The sequence below is a fragment of the Lathyrus oleraceus genome, chromosome 7, assembly GCF_024323335.1.
Source record: "Lathyrus oleraceus cultivar Zhongwan6 chromosome 7, CAAS_Psat_ZW6_1.0, whole genome shotgun sequence".
NCBI classification, from domain to species: domain Eukaryota; kingdom Viridiplantae; phylum Streptophyta; class Magnoliopsida; order Fabales; family Fabaceae; genus Lathyrus; species Lathyrus oleraceus.
Genome location: NC_066585.1, coordinates 518,963,702 through 518,982,536, shown reverse-complemented (window position 1 = coordinate 518,982,536; position 18,835 = coordinate 518,963,702).

Here is an 18,835-nt window from a genome sequence, read left to right as displayed (position 1 = left end):
TTTTGATGAGTCTCAGCATCTCATCACAGTCTTCTTTCATATTGCCACTCGGGCCAACAGAAATAGGAGTTTTCAGTACGGAGGAGGGCTTAACAGCAAGTGTCAGATTCGGAGAATTCACAGCGTTCCCAATCGAGCGTTCAACAAAATCAGCATTAATTTGAGGCTTCGGCGGTGCTGAAAATACACGGCCACTACGGGTCAAACCGCTAACATCGGCAATGTTCACAACAGAAGAAAAGGGCAAGGACACCTCTTTCCCATTCTCTACTGCTACAGCGTTGTAGCGATAGGGAACTGCCTTTTCAGAGGAGTAAGGCACAGGACCAGCAGACTTAATGATCAGAGCGGGAGAAGCCTTCTGCTTGCTACCATTGTACTTGATGATAACAGGCTCGGGTATCCGGAACACTGGGGAGATCACATTGACCTCAGGCTCATTTTTATCAACATTCCTATTTTGAAGGATCTCAATGACTCCTTCGTCCAGCATTTCCTGAACATCCTGGCGCACCTGGCAACAACCTAATCGGTTAACAGAGCAGACTCGGCATCTATCATGGTCATGCTCATAATGACTGTAGTCACACAACAAACGATGCATCTAGACCAGATACTGTTGAATATGACTGACATATTTGACCTTGTATTTTCCAGGGCAACCCTTGACCATGTTGACAGATTTCCCATGTTCGGGCAATGGGTTCTTCTTCACATTAGGGCCTACGTACTCAAAACATAAAATACCACACCTCACAAGGTCTTGAACCTTGGTCTTCAAAGGGTAACAATTCTCCACGTCGTGGCCGGGAGCACCAGAATGGTAAACACAATGTAACTCAGGCTTATACCACCACTGGGGGTTAGCAGGTATAGCCGGTGGGTCTCTCGGAGTAATCAGCATCCTTTCTATCAAAGAGGGATATAACTCTGCGTACGTCATAGGAATAGGATCGAAGGTGACCCTTTTCCTCTCGTAACTCGTGCTGGTTTGATTACTGTTTCGAGGTTGGTAGGCCTGCTGCTGCGATCGGTGCTGTTGTTGCTGATATTGCGGATGTGGTTGCTGATTGTTACTATGTTGCTGATATTGTTGATTGTCTCTGAAAACAGGTGCTATATGAGCCACCTGGTACAGGTTACTGGAGGGACGCACAGTCTTCCTCCTCACAGAGGGTCTTCTTGGTTTCTCATGGGAGATCACAGCATGTGCCTCTCCATCTTTCTTCTTTGCAAACGCCCCATAACATTTGGCAGAAGAGCCTTCTTCTCTGGTTAACCATCCTTCACGGACCCCTTCTTCTAGACGCATCCCCATATTCACCATCTCGGTGAAATCAGAAGGAGCGCTAGCAATCATCCGCTCATAATAAAAAGAACTTAAAGTCTTCAAAAAGATCTTAGTCATCTCTTTCTCTTCTAGCGGAGGCACGATTTGCGCTGCCACCTCTCGCCACCTCTGGGCGTACTCCTTAAATGTTTCTTTATCCTTCTAGGACATAGCTCTCAATTGATCTCTATCGGGAGCCATATCCACGTTGTACTTGTACTGCTTGACGAAGGCTTCACCGAGATCATTGAAGGATCGGATGTTCGCGCTGTCTAAACCCATGTACCAACGCAAAGCGGCACCGGACAGACTGTCCTGAAAGTAGTGGATGAGTAGTTGGTCATTATCGGTTTGAGTCGACATCTTCCTGGCATACATGACCAGGTGGCTGAGAGGACAAGTATTTCCTTTGTACTCTTCAAAATCAGAGACCTTGAATTTCACAGGGATCTTCACATTTGGAACCAAGTAGAGTTCGGCAGCAGACTTGCCAAAAAGATCCTTCCCTCTGAGAGTTTTCAATTCCTTGCAAAGCTCAAGAAATTGATCGTTCATAGCATCCATCTTCTCATAACGGCTCAGACGGCTCAGAATGATAGATGGTGTCGTCTACCCTGGGAAAAGTATGCATGATAGGAGGAGGAACGGCAAGGATCGGGCTAGATGCCGACAGAGAACCAAAGGTAGGAACAGGACCCTCAGGCATGAAATTGGGAGGCATCCCCCACGGGAATCCGGTTGGCATGGCTGTTGGAACAAAGTGTGCACTGGCAGCGGGCACAGTAGAGGAGACAATCTCGAAGATAATTGTCCTCTGGGGAGGAGTTGAAGGTCTCAGAGAAGACTGGCTCTGGGCAGCCATGAGTGACTCCATTAGGGCAGTCAATCTGGCCACTTCCTCTTTCAGCTCGCGGTTCTCTTGCTCTAAGTGATCCATCAGTCTTGAAATTTTGGCTCTAGTGTAGTACCGGTGAGTCAGCTTGTCTTCAAAATAAATGAAGGACACAGAGTTAGACCACAAGGTAAGGGACCAGAAACAGAACCTGCTTATGCATATGATGCATGCAATGCTTGTGCATATGATTTGTTTTTTATTTCAAAGGAACTTTAGAGTTTTATTTGCAAATTTTGGAAATATTAAGCATTTTATCACATATGGAAATATCTCATTAAATAATATCAGGGAAAAGAAGTGCATCATCGTCAATCTTATACAAGAGAAAAGGAAAATAATCATCTGATGGGTCCCTAGAAACAATCATCTAAAGCTCGGGACACAGGAAGATAAGATGCGCGAAGCCTCTTCACCTCCCTATCGTAGGCTGCCTCCATATCGGCCTTCTCTTTGGCGAGTCAATCATACCTCCTCTTCCAGAACTTAGAAGACCGAGGAACTAGAGAAGTCCATACATCATCAGGGTCATCAATAACCTGATGCTCAAGAAACTCAATCAACGCATCCTTCTCCTTAATCTGCTGAAGCAACTCTTCACGTTCATGGATCCAGGCACGTGAACGGTCTTCGTCTCTCAACTCCTCTACTCCTTGATTAGGGAGGGTTGAAGGCCCAGCCATAATCATAGGTGTAGGTCTCAGATACTCGTAAGGCATGAGATACTCAGACGCCCTCTTCCTAACCCAAATAGTGTAGGGCTCCAAAGCGATGTAATTCTTAGGACCCAACTCTTTCCTTCCTTTCCTATGAATCTTGCGCCAAGCGAGGACCATCCTAGCTTTCAAGCCTTGGGGATCTTTACCATCCTGAAAGAATACACCCTCTAACAGAATGTTATTGGGTTTATCCTTTAAGGGGAACCCAAGCTGTCGACGTGCCAAAATAGGATTGTAGTTAATCCCACCACATGTACCAAGAAGAGGTACATTGGAAAATTCACCACAAGAGTCGATAATCTGCACACCATCTTACACACGATTATACCAAGAGATATCATCATTAGTGAGAGACATAAGTCTCGTGGACCACCGTAGACATTCCTTGTTCTCCTTGAAAGCGACCGTCTGAGGTAAGTGAGAAATAAACCACTTATACAACAGAGGCAAACAACACACAATGGCGCCACCACCCTTTGCATTCCTCATATGCAAAGAGAAGTAGGTATCGCCCAACAGAGTCGGAACGAGATTAAGAGTAGAGAAAATCCTAATAGCGTTCACATCCACAAACTTGTCGATGTTGGGGAACAACACTAACCCATAGATGAGAAGTACAAATATGGCTTCAAAGGCATCCTCACTCATGGCCTTCCCATATATAGTAGCTTGAGCAATGAGAAACTCAGAAGGGAGACCTTGAATTCCACCTTTGGTAGTCATATGAGCACCAACCAGAGATTTATCTATGTGTAACATGTCAGCTATCTCTTGAGAAGTAGGAATACTCTCCAAGCCACTGAACGGCAACTGGTCTAGAATAGGTATACCCACAAGGTAAGCATACTCCTCAAGGGTAGGCAAAAGCTGGAAATCCGGAAACGTGAAGCAACGGTACAAGGGATCATAAAACTGCACCAATACACTCACCAATCCTTCATCCACCTGAGTAGTCAGAAGAGGAAGAAGCTTCCCAAAACGAGCCTTGAAACCCAAAGGGTCTAATACATAGGATGTCAGATTCCTTAACTCTTTCAAATCTGGTTGCCTGAAGATGTACTTCTTTGTATTCCTTCTTTGTCTTTCCATGTTTGAAAATTTTGCAAATAAACCCCTTAAGTTCCTTGAAAATTTTCTTATTTATTGATGATATGGATGCAAATGGGTGCATGAATGCAACAATCACACTCAAGGATCAAGCAAAGCACACCAAACAAAGGTCATGGGATGGATCATGTTATCCTTAATATCAATCATCCATTTTGGTGGATTATGGTTTACACCTTATCAACACCCAAGTTCCATTGATATTAAGGATTCATGAACGGATCAACCATGAATCAAGGGTTTGTTGTAAGTCACGAGCATGGAGTTAGGTTAAGAACCACCCAAAAGGGAGTGTACTAGGGTTTAAACCTGCCAAACATGTTCTACAAGAGGTTCCCATAGTCATCATCCCATCTTTCGGATATTATTGGAGAAACGACTACTCGTATTCCGAAAATATTCTCAAGAGAGACTCTTATGAGTATAGTATCGCGTAAAAATCGTATCAAATCTTACGCTTGAACGACCTTCGCACCACATCCTAAGCATAGGCCAAGATGGGTTTGGTAAACTAAGGTCCTTGACTTCTAAGGTCTATATTGGAAAGAGTGATGTCTAACCACAACTTACTTGTGTGACATTATTGATCCCAACATAACCTCCACCAAGTGAATGGGCTTGCAAGTCAACTTGCTAAGGAATAACTCCACACAAGTCAACGAGACTATGCCATTCTCCTATCCTAAGTGCACTCGAGTTCGGGTATAGAACTCATCTCACAAAGATCACCAAGCACACAAGGAATTAATATTCAAGCAATTCAATCATTACATACAATATAGTAATCCCAAATTGCACAAAAATATGTCACACAAAGAAAAATATACAATACAACAAATATGAAAAGTAGGCAAAACCCACTAGGATTTCTTCTCCCCAGCAGAGTCGCCATTTTTCTGTAGCGGGGTATTCGTTACCATTAGAGATATTGACTAAATCCAAGGTAAATCATACAAGTCGAGTCGCCACCGCACTTGTATTTATCCAAAGGAATGGTTAGAAAGCGAACAAAAACCTAAAAGTTTTATCGAATAAAAAACTAGTAAAAATGTCAGAGATCTGCGTAAGGGGGTTGGTTATGCAATGGGAAGGTATTAGGCACCCAAAGCATCCTAGGTACTCCTAGGGAGCCCTTTTCACATTTGTTGCAAAGGTTGTTGTTTTGTGAAAAATTATTTGTGCAAACATGATTGAAGGGATGAGAAAAACGTGTATGTTTATCTAATGTACTACTTACTAAAAGAAGGGTCAAAAGAAAATGACTCGCACGGACGTCGCATCCACTGCATACGTATCTCATCTGAATCTAAGAATCAGAGTCTTCGTAGCTCGGCTACCTATGGGTTAAAGAGGAGTGTGCTCGCTAAGACATCACGTCTTATGCCTACGTATCTCATCTGGGATGAAAATCAGAGCAAAACGTAGTTCGACCACCTATGGGGTAAGGGTTGTGTTTTGGGGTGAACGACGTTACTACACAATCTACCGGATGCTCGACCTTTAGAGACTTACTCGCCTGTAGTAGAAGGAGATAACGTGTTCTTAGGAGAAGAAAAATCAATGAGTTTGGGGTTTTAGGGATGCTTATGCAAAAAGGCAATCCTAGATGAAGGAACCGCACTACCTTAATTGACATGCCACGAGAGGCTATACGAAACCTAAGAAATCGGTAACATGCGGGAAAAGTATAGGGATCGAGAGATCTACCGTACGGATAAAGATCCGAAGTAACAGCAATTAAAGAGATAAGAAACCCAGAGATCTCTCAAGCTAGCACCATCAAAGAAAGTGAGTCAGTACATGTAATCGGAATAAACCTCCAGGTGGTATCCCACAAATAAAGTGGAACACCAGGCAAGCCATCTCTGCAAGAGTCATATGAGCCCTCACAAAACAAAACTCAACAAACAGGTTAGAGAAACAAGATAGGGTAATCAAGAGTTTCCCCCAAATCAAAATATAACCACATGAATCATGCCATTAAAATTCACAAAATGCTCACAAAAAGCAACCAAGGGTAAGAGGTCTAAACCTCTTGTCAAACACATGCATCAAAAGGGTATCAAATTCACCCATAATACCTCATACATTCAGAGCATTCAAATTAAAAGCATAAAGTAATGGGAATAAGGCAAACCTGACTAGAGAGATCGAATGAAATTGAATTGCCCGGTTGGGTTTGCAAAGCAATCTGAGGGTTTATATGAGAGGGAATTGGTTCTTTGCCGATGAGTTCCCTTCAGTCTCTGGAGGTTGCTCTGAACTCTGTTAGCTCTTCTCTCACTATCTTTTTCCCTGCCAGGGTAATAGGAATAGAATGAAATTTTGTTTCACTGAAACTCTGAATTTATAACCCTGATTTTTGTGGACCTGTGGGCTCAAATGAGAGAGGCCCAAGTCTAAAAAATTTATGTTATATTTTATTTATTTATTTATTTATTTTTTCGTTTTTCGTTTTTTTTTAGACACGTGGGCTTCGCCTAGCGAGCATGACAGTTCAAGAAATTCCTCTGAGCCTAGGTGATTCTGGTGGCTTTTCTTGGGACTCGCTAAGCGACCCATTCAAGATTAACGTTTTGACTAACGAATAGACCCCATTTGAACCTGTTGGAAGTATCTCAAGCCATTCCCTTGTGTTGACTGATCATCTAAATAGAACCCACAAAGTGTCTTGGATGATACTCCAGCTTCAAACAAAAGATGTTAGTGACACATTTTTGTGCTTTTGGTTAGTAAACAAAAGTAAGAGAAACAATGATGTATAATTCAAGCATGCTTGGTGATCTCAAACCAATCACAAGGAGTCCCACCCAAAGGCAAAGGGAACCAAGATGCTAAAGATCCTTGAGGCAATGCAAATGCAATGTTATGATGCCATGAGGGATCTTAGGGTCAAAATTGGGGTCTTACAACATGCCACTCCAAGCAATAGTCTAATGGACTCAAGGCGAGCTACAGGAGCAAATGTTTCATCAAAATCAACTCCTTTAACTTGAGTGTATCCTTGTTCTACTAATCTAGCTTTATTTTTAGTAACCACCCCTTGTTCATTAGATTTATTCTTGTAAACCCACTTTGTTCCAATAACATTTATTCCTTCAGGTCTTGGAAGTAGTTCCCATACTTCATTTCTCTTGAATTGGCCTAACTCTTCTTGTATGGCATTGATCCAGAATTCATCAATCAAGGCTTCCTTGACATTCCTAGGCTCAATCTTGGACACAAAACAGTCGTGTGAGATTACTTCCCTTGATCTAGTTGTGACTCCTTTATTTGGGTCTCCTATAATGAGATCTTTAGGATGATCCTTCTGAATTTTGATAGAGGGTCCCTTATTAATTTTGTCAGCTTCAGGTTCAACTTAAGTGAGTTCACTCTCATTACTTTTGTCTGGGAAATCAGTGGGGGCATCATTTTGAGATGTCTCAACATCGTCTGTGACATCAGTCTGTTGATCATCAACCACAACATTGATAGATTCCATCATTACTTTTGTTCTGGAATTGAAGACTCTAAATGCTCTGCTATTTGTTGAGTAGCCCAGAAATATTCCTTCATCACTCTTGGGATCCATCTTCCTTCTTTGTTCACGATCAGTCAAGATATAACGTTTGCTACCAAACACATGGAAGTATTTGATAGTAGGTCTTCTTCCTTTCCAGACTTCATATAAAGTAGTAGGAGTCCCTTTCTTCAAGGTTACTCTGTTGTGAACATAGCAGGTTGTGTTCATAGCTTCAGCGCAGAAGTGGTAGGGCAATTTCTTAGCATGAATCATAACTCTGGCAGATTCTTGGCGAGTTCTATTTTTCCTTTCTACCACACCATTTTGCTGAGGGGTAATGGGAGATGAGAACTCATGACTAATTCCTTCAGATGTACAGAATCCAGCAAATTTGCTTTTCTCAAATTCTTTCCCATGATCACTTCTGATTCTTATAACCTGACTTTCTTTTTCTCTTTGAAGTCTTAGGCAAAGATCTTTGAATACCTCAAATACATCAGATTTTTCCCTTATAAAATTGACCCAGGTGTATCTAGAGAAGTCATCCACCACCACATAAGCATAATTTTTCCCACCAAGACTTTCCACCTGCATAGGTCCCATCAAGTCCATGTGGAAAAGTTCCAGCATTCTGGAAGTGGTGTCATGTCTGAGCTTCTGATGTGACATCTTTGTCTGTTTTCCAATCTGACACTCCCCACAAACTCTTCCTCATCAATATTTAAATTTGGGATTCCTCTGATAGCTTCAACAGATATAATCCTCTTCATTCCTTTAAGGTGCAGATGGCCCAATTTTTGATGCCATATCTTCACTTCTTCTTATTTGGCTAGACTACACATTGATGAATAATCAGTTTCTTGAGAACTCCACATATAGCAGTTATCCTTAGACCTGACTCCTTTCATGATCGCTTCATTCTCTTTATTAGTAATCAGACATTTAGTTTTTGTGAAGTTTACATTTAGACCTTGGTCACATAGTTGACTGATGCTGATTAGGTTTGCAGTCAGTCCTTTAACAAGTAAGACCTTGTCAAGGTTAGGGACTCCAGGGCAGTTTAGCTTTCCAATCCCCTTGATTTCACCCTTTTCTCCATCACCAAAGGTTACATAGCTGGTGGCATGAGGATGAAGATCAATTAGCAGGTTTTTTCTTCCAGTCATGTGTCTGGAGCACCCACTGTCAAAATACCAGTCTCCTTTGGCTAAAACTCTGAAGGAAGTGTGAGCTATCAGGTTAGTAACACCAGTCCTAGGAACCCATTGTTTTCTGTTGACAGGGGTGTGATGTTTGGGTCTAGGTTGATAGTGAGAAGGACTAGGATAGCCATACAACTTATAGCAGAATGGTTTTATGTGGCCAAATTTTCCACAGTAATGACATCTCCATCTTTGGTGTTTTGCTTTATGTTGTCCTCCCTTATGATGTTGTGACACATGATGTGACATCTTTGGTTTGCTACTAGTGTGACTACACTCAGGTTTGGATTCATTGAACCCAAGGCCAGACTTGTCTATAGAGATAAATCACAAAAACTGCTTAGCCTAAGTCAGAGTACGTACATAGACAAAGTGTTGAGACGTGAAATTCTGGTATCAAATATGAGATGTCGAAGGTAATGTCACGACACTAATATCTGAACAATATAAACAGGATAAAAGATAAAGAACAATAATACAAGTGACACAAGCAATTGTTAACCCAGTTCGGTGCAAACTCACCTACGTCCGGGGGCTACCAAGCCAGGATGGAAATCCACTAAACAAAATTAGTTTAAAGACTCTCAGTAAACAACTTCAAGTTACAATCTTTTCACTTAATCTCTATCTGTGTGACTTCTATCTAAGAACTCCTAGATATGAGATCTTACTCACTCCCCCTCAATCACAGCAGTGATGTAAAACAAGTATTACAATGAAAAGAAGACACTCTTCAAGAACACATACTTGATCTTGCTTAAAAGCTTCAACCAAGTTAACACACACTCATGCTTCAAAGCTTAGAGTGGACAAATTACAACTCAAAAGTTAGTCCAATTTAGTCATCTATGGATGAATGAATGGCTCACAATACATACGACCACACAAGACTAAAACCCTTATTGTCTCTCAATATTTCGTTCGTTATTTCTTGTGTATTAAAACCAGGTATTCCATGCCCTTTTATAGAAGCGTTTGGCTGGGCTTAGACATCACAAAACCCTAAACTTATTTTCCATTCATATCTTCTCATGACAGCTGATTATATCTTGTTGGAAAATAAGTTAATCTGGTTTTAATTACTGATTGAAGGCGCGTTCAATCATTACATCAATCATAGATAGATTAGCATAAAAAACGCAATCACACAATACATAACATTCAGACTGAATATTCTGTATACAGATGTCATGACATCGGGTCTGACATCCTAGTTAAATCCTGCATATCCATATTCTAAACACCCTGCAGGAACATGTTATCTCATGTGAAGACAACACTTGTGACAACTTGTGAACACTCTAGGTTTTACCAAAATTGTTGCCAACACATAGACCCAATAAGACGCTTTAATATGCATGATTCCAGAAAAGGATTCATACCTATGCAACATGGCCTGTGTCTATCAAAAACACAATCCCCTTCAACTAAGGAAGAAAGGGATCGCATGAATAAGATTCCATATGCATCTGCAATAGGATCTATCATGTATGCCGTATTATGTACTCGGCCAGATGTCTCGTATGCTTTAAGTGCAACGAGTAGGTACCAATCTGATTCTGGTGATGCTCATTGGGTAGTTGTCAAGAATATCCTTAAGTATTTGAGAAGGACTAAGGACTCATTCATGATATATGGAGGTGAGGAAGAGCTGGCTGTAATTGGATACACTGATGCTAGCTTCCAGACAGATAAGGATGACTTTAGATCGTAATCTGGTTATGTGTTTTGCTTAAACGGTGGCGCTGTGAGCTGGAAAAGTTCAAAGCAAGATACAGTTGTTGATTCTAGAACTGAGGCCGAGTATATTGCTGCCTCAAGTGCAGCAAAGGAAGTTGTTTGGATCAAAAAGTTTATTAGTGAACTTGGCATAGTTCCTAGCATTGTGGATCCCATTGGTCTCTATTGTGATAACAATGGTGCTATCGCACAAGCTAAGGAGCCTAGATCTCACCAACGATCCAAACACATACTTAGGCGTTATCACCTCATTCGAGAGATAATAGATAGAGGAGATGTGAAAATATGCAGAGTACCTACACTTGACAATATTGCTGACCCACTGACAAAGCCTCTTGCGCAGCAGAAGCATGATGGCCATACTAGATCTATGGGCATTAGGGGTATGCCTGATTGGCTCTAGTGCTAGTGGGAGATTGTTGGTGTAAGCCCTAGAGGTCAATACTTTTGGTACTTGTATCGAATTATTTATTAATAATAAAAGGCTTTTTCTTTATTATGTTTGTCTAATAAAGTCCCTAGAATAGCTAGTCCGTTTAATGTATCAAGTGTGACTTAATCAATAGATCACATTAAACATAAGGACATTATTCTTAAAGTATCCGTAGTCGAGCTTTATTGTGAAGTGGGATAACATTAAAGCATTAAGACTATTATGTATATAGACTGGTGATCACATCTCATGGATCATGGATAAGGAGTTATCAAGTCTTAAACATAGGTATGAATATTAAGAGTAATATTTATACTGGATTGACCCGCTATATGAATACTATATAGAATGTTATGCAAAGTGTCACAAGTTATTCTCATGGTGATAATGGTGTATACCACCCTTCGACCTGAAACCACTATGGACCCTAGATGTAGAGTCGAGTGCCTTATTACTGATCAAACATTGTCCGTAACTGGATGACCATAAAGACAGTTGATGGGTACTCCACGAAGCGTGCTAAGGGACATGAGTGACCTAGATGGAATTTGCCCATCCTGCGTAACAGGATAAATGTCTATGGGCCTAATATTGAACTGGACAAGGATGACACAATTTATGCCTTGTGTTCAATATAGACATAAGGGCAAAAGGGTAATTGTACACATAAGTATTATCACAGAAGGATTTGTCAGATTACATGACATTTTCGTGTCTTGGGTAGCAGTGATGTGTTCCTAGATACCGCTCACTGTTTATTATGTTAAATACGTGATTTAATATAATTGCCAATCCCCTGAAAACCTATAGGGTCACACACAAAAGGACGGATTAATGAGAGATAGAGTAACTAAGGAACACCGTAAGGTACAGTGCACTTAAGTGAATTATAGAACATCGTAAGGTACGGTGTACTTAAGTAGAATACGAAATATGGTAAGGTACCACGCGCTTAAGTGATTTTGGCATATTATAAGATATGGGCCACATACACTTAAGTGGGTTTTTTAGCTTGCAGCCCACACAAGTGGTTCTATAAATAGAACCTTTGTGTAGAAGCATTTGTGCAGTTGCAATTTCGTTTCTCTCTCTCTCACTCAAAGCCTTCATTCGTAGCAGCTAGCACTGAGATTGAAGGAATCTGTTCGTGTGGACTGAGTAGAGGCGTTGTCATCGTTGAACATTCGTGATCGCTCCGTAGATCTGCATCAAAGGTTGCAATCACCACAAGAGGTAATGATTCTATCGTTGATCATGCCCATTCGTAAGGATCACTAAAGGAGAATTTTTAAATTCCGATGCGTTTTGGATTGCTCTTCTCCTTCATATATAGGCAACAATTTCTATTTTCAAATCTTTTGAAATGCAAACGAAATTCTATTGTAATTCACATCCAGTTAGAAATTGCAAAGTCGGTTAGAAATTGAAATCTAAATGAAATGGGAATTGAAACTCAAATTGAAATGAAATTCATTTTCCCTGTTAGGATTTTTCTGTTATTTTCTATTATAAGGTTAAGTTAGTTTAGTTGAATTGGAATTGATCATATGTTGCTCTTACTTTGTATCTGTCAAATGGAATTTAGCTTGTGATTTAATGCTTGGAACTTCATATTTTCTTTTGCATTGGAACTGAATTCTTGCAGGTTGATGTTGGCTCTCTAATTACACTTATGTAAATCGTTTCCTATTATGCTAATTGTTAGAAAATCATGTTGTCACTAGTTTGTTTAACTGGGATTATTTTTATCATGCAGGATGCCAATTTGTGTCGTTATGTCGACTTTGTTAAAAGTGAAATGAAGATGATGGATGTGGTATGTTTATGGTTTAAGATGACAAGTTTTAATGTGATGGCAAATAGACTTGGTTCCATTCTTGTAATAGATTTAGGCCGTAGGAATTTAGGAATAGTGAATGTAATTAGAATGAAATTGAGATTTTGGTTTGAAATGTACACATGTTTTTTTTGTTTAATGGTTGTACATGAAGTATTGTGTTTGATTTAATGGAAATTGGATGATGTAATGTATGAGAAATGTCTTGGAAGTTTGAATTGAATGGTTTGTATAGAAAGGTTGAATTTGAATTATGTAGGATTCTTATGTATGGAAATGATTTGGGAAATTAAAATGGAGTTAATGGTTAATTGAATGGAAATTGTAGGGTTTAAATATGATTGAGAGGTTGTAATGTTTGAACAAAAATATGAACTTGGATGCTTGCATATCTATGGCATTAGTTTATGGAATGACTTGAAATGCTTGAATGTGGTTTATGAAACTGTATGGAGATATACATAGTTAGTAAATTGAATTGGTTAGAAAATTTTCATAGAATGGTTTATGTTTGTAATGGAAATGCTTTAATGGAACTAATCAAAGTTTATTCAATGATGCTTTAAAGATGGACATGACCAAAATCTTTAAAGTGACCTAAGATGAACATGTAATGTGATGACTTATGAAATGGTTTATGAATGAATAACCATGATACACAAAGCGTGTTGATTTTTGTCAAAGAGTATGATGGAATTGTGTAAGGTGGGATGATGTTATCTTTGAAATAGATTAAAGACAAATGGGTTGAAAATGACTTATGGAAGGTGGTTGACTTTGGTCAACTAGTTGACCAAAGTCAACTGTAGATCTCAAATCATGGTTTTCTTGTAGAGACTTATGTAGGTGGACATGAATCTTGACTAAACATGGATGGACCCAAAATGAAAACCTGGACTAGATTACCAAGGTTCAAAAGATCAATGGGTTGGTACAAGCATGAATTCATGGACCAAGAACTAGCAATCCATACCATATGCATAAGAGACATGACCTTGCAAGAGCTATGATGATGTTGGCATGATAGACAAGATGATGGGCATGAGCCTTCCCCACATGGATTAGGGTTTTAGTAAAAACAATATGTCTCAGGCAACTCCTTACCTACATGGGCCTTCAAGCATCTGAAGTTAGGGTTTCAAAAACATATCTTTCCATCAAAGGCCTTGAATGAAATAGGATACTCCTCAACCAAGTCTTTAACATATGTGTCGTGGCTAGAAAAACGACAGAGTCCCCACCATCCTTTATTCGTTCATAAAGAACAGAAAATAACGATAAAACCTATTAACTAAAGGTGAGATACTAGGTTCGGGAGTCGGTTGAGTAAGGGGAAGGTGTTAGGCACCCCTTACCTCCATTGTACTCAATGAGATCTTCCTCTAACTTTAGGGTTAATGTGTTTCTAAGGAATGTCTGCTTTAATATTTATTAATTATTTAATTATATATTTATTTACAAAAATGTTTTATTATTTTAATAAGGGAAGCCCTAAAAATTGTTTTTTGATTATTATACTCGCTAGAGTCTTACAACTCTATGCCTACGTACCCTTAAATTTATTGAAGGATCAGAGCCTCGTAGTTCGTCTTAAAAATGTTGGTTGGTTGGTTGTTTTTATCCCTTGAAAAATTCTCAAGTATCGGGGATGGAGAAGTAATTGATTTTGGAAAAATGCCTCAATGCACTAGGACAAAGGACTTATGATTTGAGGTGTGTTAGATTGATTTTATCCCATTTGATTGATTGCAAAAAATCTCATTACTTTGATTTTAATAAAATAACCCCTATTTATATTATATAATCATTTCAATACTAAAAGTTTGAATTAGAAACACAAAGACCATATCCCTTATCCCTGTTTTTTTATCCCTTAAAGTGTAAAATTTCCTTAGAGATTTATCTCATGATTGTCCTCAATATTGATTACAAAAAAAAATATAATACTTAATTTATATATGAAAAAAATAATATATATTTATATGACATATCCCTTATCCAGATTTCTATCCTCAATTTCTATCCCTCGATATATCTCTTATTTCTATCCCTTTGATTATTATCCCATGTTCTTATCCCCTTTATTATTATCTCACTTGATTGCAAAAATATAATAATTTTATTATTTAAAAAAATAATTTATAATATTAAAAATTAAATAATAAATGATATATCCGTTATCTCTGATTTTTATCCCTAAAAACCTTAGATATTTATCCCATAATTTTATCCCTTAATTATCCCTAAGTTTCCCATAGATTAATCCAAACTTTTCAAATTAATTAATATCCCATAATTAGTTATAATTTTTATCCTTTATTACTTTATTTTCATTTAAATCCTTATTCTTAATTATCTTAAATATAATCCCAACCATTTTAATTAACCCTTAACTAAATATATGTTTTTGTATTTCATAATATTTATTTATTTAGTATTAGAATTAAAACTTACTAAATGGTTTTTTAATATTTTGATTCCCCCAAACTAGATGCTATGATTTTTACTGGATTTGATACGGAATATGCTATGATGTTTTGTTTATATAAGATTAATTAAGGTTTAAAAAAAGGTTGATTTATCATAAAGATTGATTTACATTTTTTTTCTTTAGAAATTTACTTCCTGAAATTAGTTAATAGAGTCTTTATAAGTTTAAAAAAGGATTTCCTACATGTTCTTAGTAAAAGAAAGGTGGTTTTTTTTTGTTATTTAAAATATTTAGTTAGTACTAAACATATCATCAAACACAATTTTAACACAAGTTGCATATTATATATTAAGATAATAAAATTTTATGCTAAGAGATAAATAGGAGTGGACACCCCTACAGGGAGGAGACTTTCCCTATTTAAGAAAAAGGCACAAATTCTCATTTTTTATATCTTCTTCTTCACGCTTCTTGTAATTCCTATTCTTTGCTCACTCTTTTGAAAAGATCTTAATTATAATGATGATGATGAAGGCTTTAGGATTTTAATGTTATTTTTCTTTGATGTGAAGAGCAACTACTTTTAGTGAGTGAATTTATGAATTACGGATGGGAATTATGATTAATTAGGGTTATTTACAATGAGATAAATGATTAGTAAAAAATATTAGTAACTTATTAGTAAAAAATGTATAATTACAATTAAAAAAGAAATGAAAACAAAACCATCAGATAATCATCATGTGGTTTGAAAAAAAAAATAGAAAATAATATTAACAGAAAAAATTGTGACTTTGTAATCCTCAGCGAAAGTGTCTAATCAATTAATTTTTACAAGAAAAAATAAAAAGAATGAGTAATCAGAAATCATCATATGACTTGGATAAAGACGAGAGAGAAAACAATTTATTTAAAAGAAAATTTTAAGGCTCTAAAAAAGGTTTGAGACTCTGTAAAACTCTGGGTGAAATTCTCTCTAATTTTAGTCTAATTATTGTTAAAACAATTTATCAAATAGTTACAAAAAAAAGAGAGAGCCATCAAAAATCATCATATGGCCAAAAGATTAAATTAAAAAGATGTAAAAAGAATTAAAACGTAAAAGTAAAATTTGAGACCCTTAAGCAAAAAGTTTGAGACTATGTGAGATTTGTGTGAACCCTGTATAAAACTCTGTGTAATCGTGTGTAATTGTTCCCAAAATGGTTCTTCCCTTTTCATAATTTCTTAACCTATTTATAGTTGAAAAATAGATAGTACTTAATTGAGATTTGAAGAGAAATGATTATTTTTTTGTTTTCGGAAAGTTTTGAACTTGAGTAATGAAGAGAATGATATGTGCGTTGATGTGAGATATTTTTTGGAATTCTTTTCTAATATTCTAAAAACCATTTTTTTTATAATAATAACATCGTAATCTAATCTAATTAAATAAAATCCTAATAAAAAAAATTTAATCCTAAAACAATTAATAAACTTAATTATAATTTTTTCTAAAAACAATAACCTTATTATATTTAATAAATCTAATTCTAATCATAATCTAATAAAATATATTAGTTAAATAAAAGTAAATTTCAACTTATTAAATTTTATAAAAAACAAAAATAAAAATTTGAATCCTCTAATTAAAACAATTTTAAACTAGACTAAATTAATTTTAATTCTAAATTCTATTTCTATTCTAAATTAATTCTAAAACAGAAACTTTTCTAAAAATTAAAATCCAATAAACTATCCTAAAGATAAAAGTAGTAACTACGTTAAATAATAAAAATGTTAGAAAAAGATTCATATTTGTAATGAAAATTAGGTATAGAAAATTAATTAATAATTCAAGTGGATTAAAGACAAAATCAAGAGTAAAAATAAAACTTTAACATGAATGATTTCTAACTACAAAAAAAATATTTTATTTTGTATTTTTATTTATTGTTATTATTTTTGGATAAAAATAAAAAATATATTTATTTATTTATTTAAAATATATATTAATAAAAATGAAAATTAATAATAAATATTAAAAAGTACAATTTTTTCCTTTTAAAAAAAATAAAAATAAAAAACCAGGTTAAAAAAAGTAGAATACAGGATTATGGAGATTTGATTTTATGTAGGAATTGAGTGATTTGGAAGATATAATTTGGGAAGATTTTGGTAATCGTATTTCTGCAATTTTAAAAATTTGGAACTTAAAGATGAATTAATAGTTGGGAAGATTTTTCTATTTTTAGATTAATAATAATTATAATTATTTATTCTTAGATTAATACTATAATAACAAATGATTGTTTTTCTATTCTTAGATTTTTTGATTTTAAATAAATTTAAGAGATTTTTTAATAGGAATAGTGAAAATTTTAATAATAATAAAAATATATATTTTTAAATGATTTTTGGATATATTTCTAGATAAAAAGTGAAAAAATTAAAAATATTTATTTTTAAAAATGAATTTTAAATGAAAAATGAAAATTAATAAAGAAATAAAATAAAAGTATAATTATATGAAAAATAAAAATTAATAAAGAAATAAAGTTAGAAACCAATAAAAGGGAAAATGTACTAAAAATGAGATAGGCATGACTTGAAGTCAAGATCTCTCACACTTGTGTCTCCTTATACTCATCTACTATCAAATGAACTATTATGTTCATTCAAAATAAAGTAGAATCCAAAGAGTAATATGCAAATGAGAACTTGATTTTCATTTTTGACCCTTTTACACATGATACCATATTTTTTGTTTTCTCTTTTTTCTTTATAAATGCATAAAAATATTATTTATCTAAAAACATAAAATAATTTTTAAAATGCAACTTATTTATTACTTTTCTTTGTAAAACCCAAAAAGATAAAAGTGAAAATGTGCTAAAACGAAAGTTGGGACTTGAACCGAGACCATATGATCGTCCTCCTTACACATGCTCACTTATGCAATATATCATTTCATTTATTCAAACTAAAGTGACACTAGAAAACATATGAAGGATGGGAAAAATTTGGGGTACGACAACTGCCCCTATTTAATTACCTTCAATTGGAGATGATGATGACAGTTGGTCTTCATCTTCTCATGATGGAAGATAATTAAATATATAGGAAAACCCCTAATTTTGACCACGGAGTTAGGAGACTCTAGGGAATAATAAGGTTTAACAACCTTCGACGTTTTGTGGGTATCCAAACCAACTTTTGATGGAAACCTTGTGAAACCCTTAGTAGAACCCTGGTGAAACCCTAGATAGAACCCTGGTAGGACCCTTTTGATCATTTTCAACCCATCAGGATAAAGCTTGCATACGATTCCCATGATCATTCGATCATTTTACAGAAATCGGATAGGACTCAGACGATCCTCCAAACGCTGTTTGATAACCTTGGTAGAACCCTTGATGAAACTCTTATTAGAATCCCTATCAAAAACTCTTGATGAAACCCCTGATACAACTTCTGATGAAACCCCTGATGATAAGACCTTGATTAAACCCTTCTGAAAAATCCCTGATGGATCCCTGATCAGTCACCATTTACATTGAGTTTTCATTACTGATCCGACGCAAAAAAGAGACATTTGACACACTATGCAAGCATTTATGGTACATTTCGAGTTAGTTTTACTTCCGTTATTTTATTTAC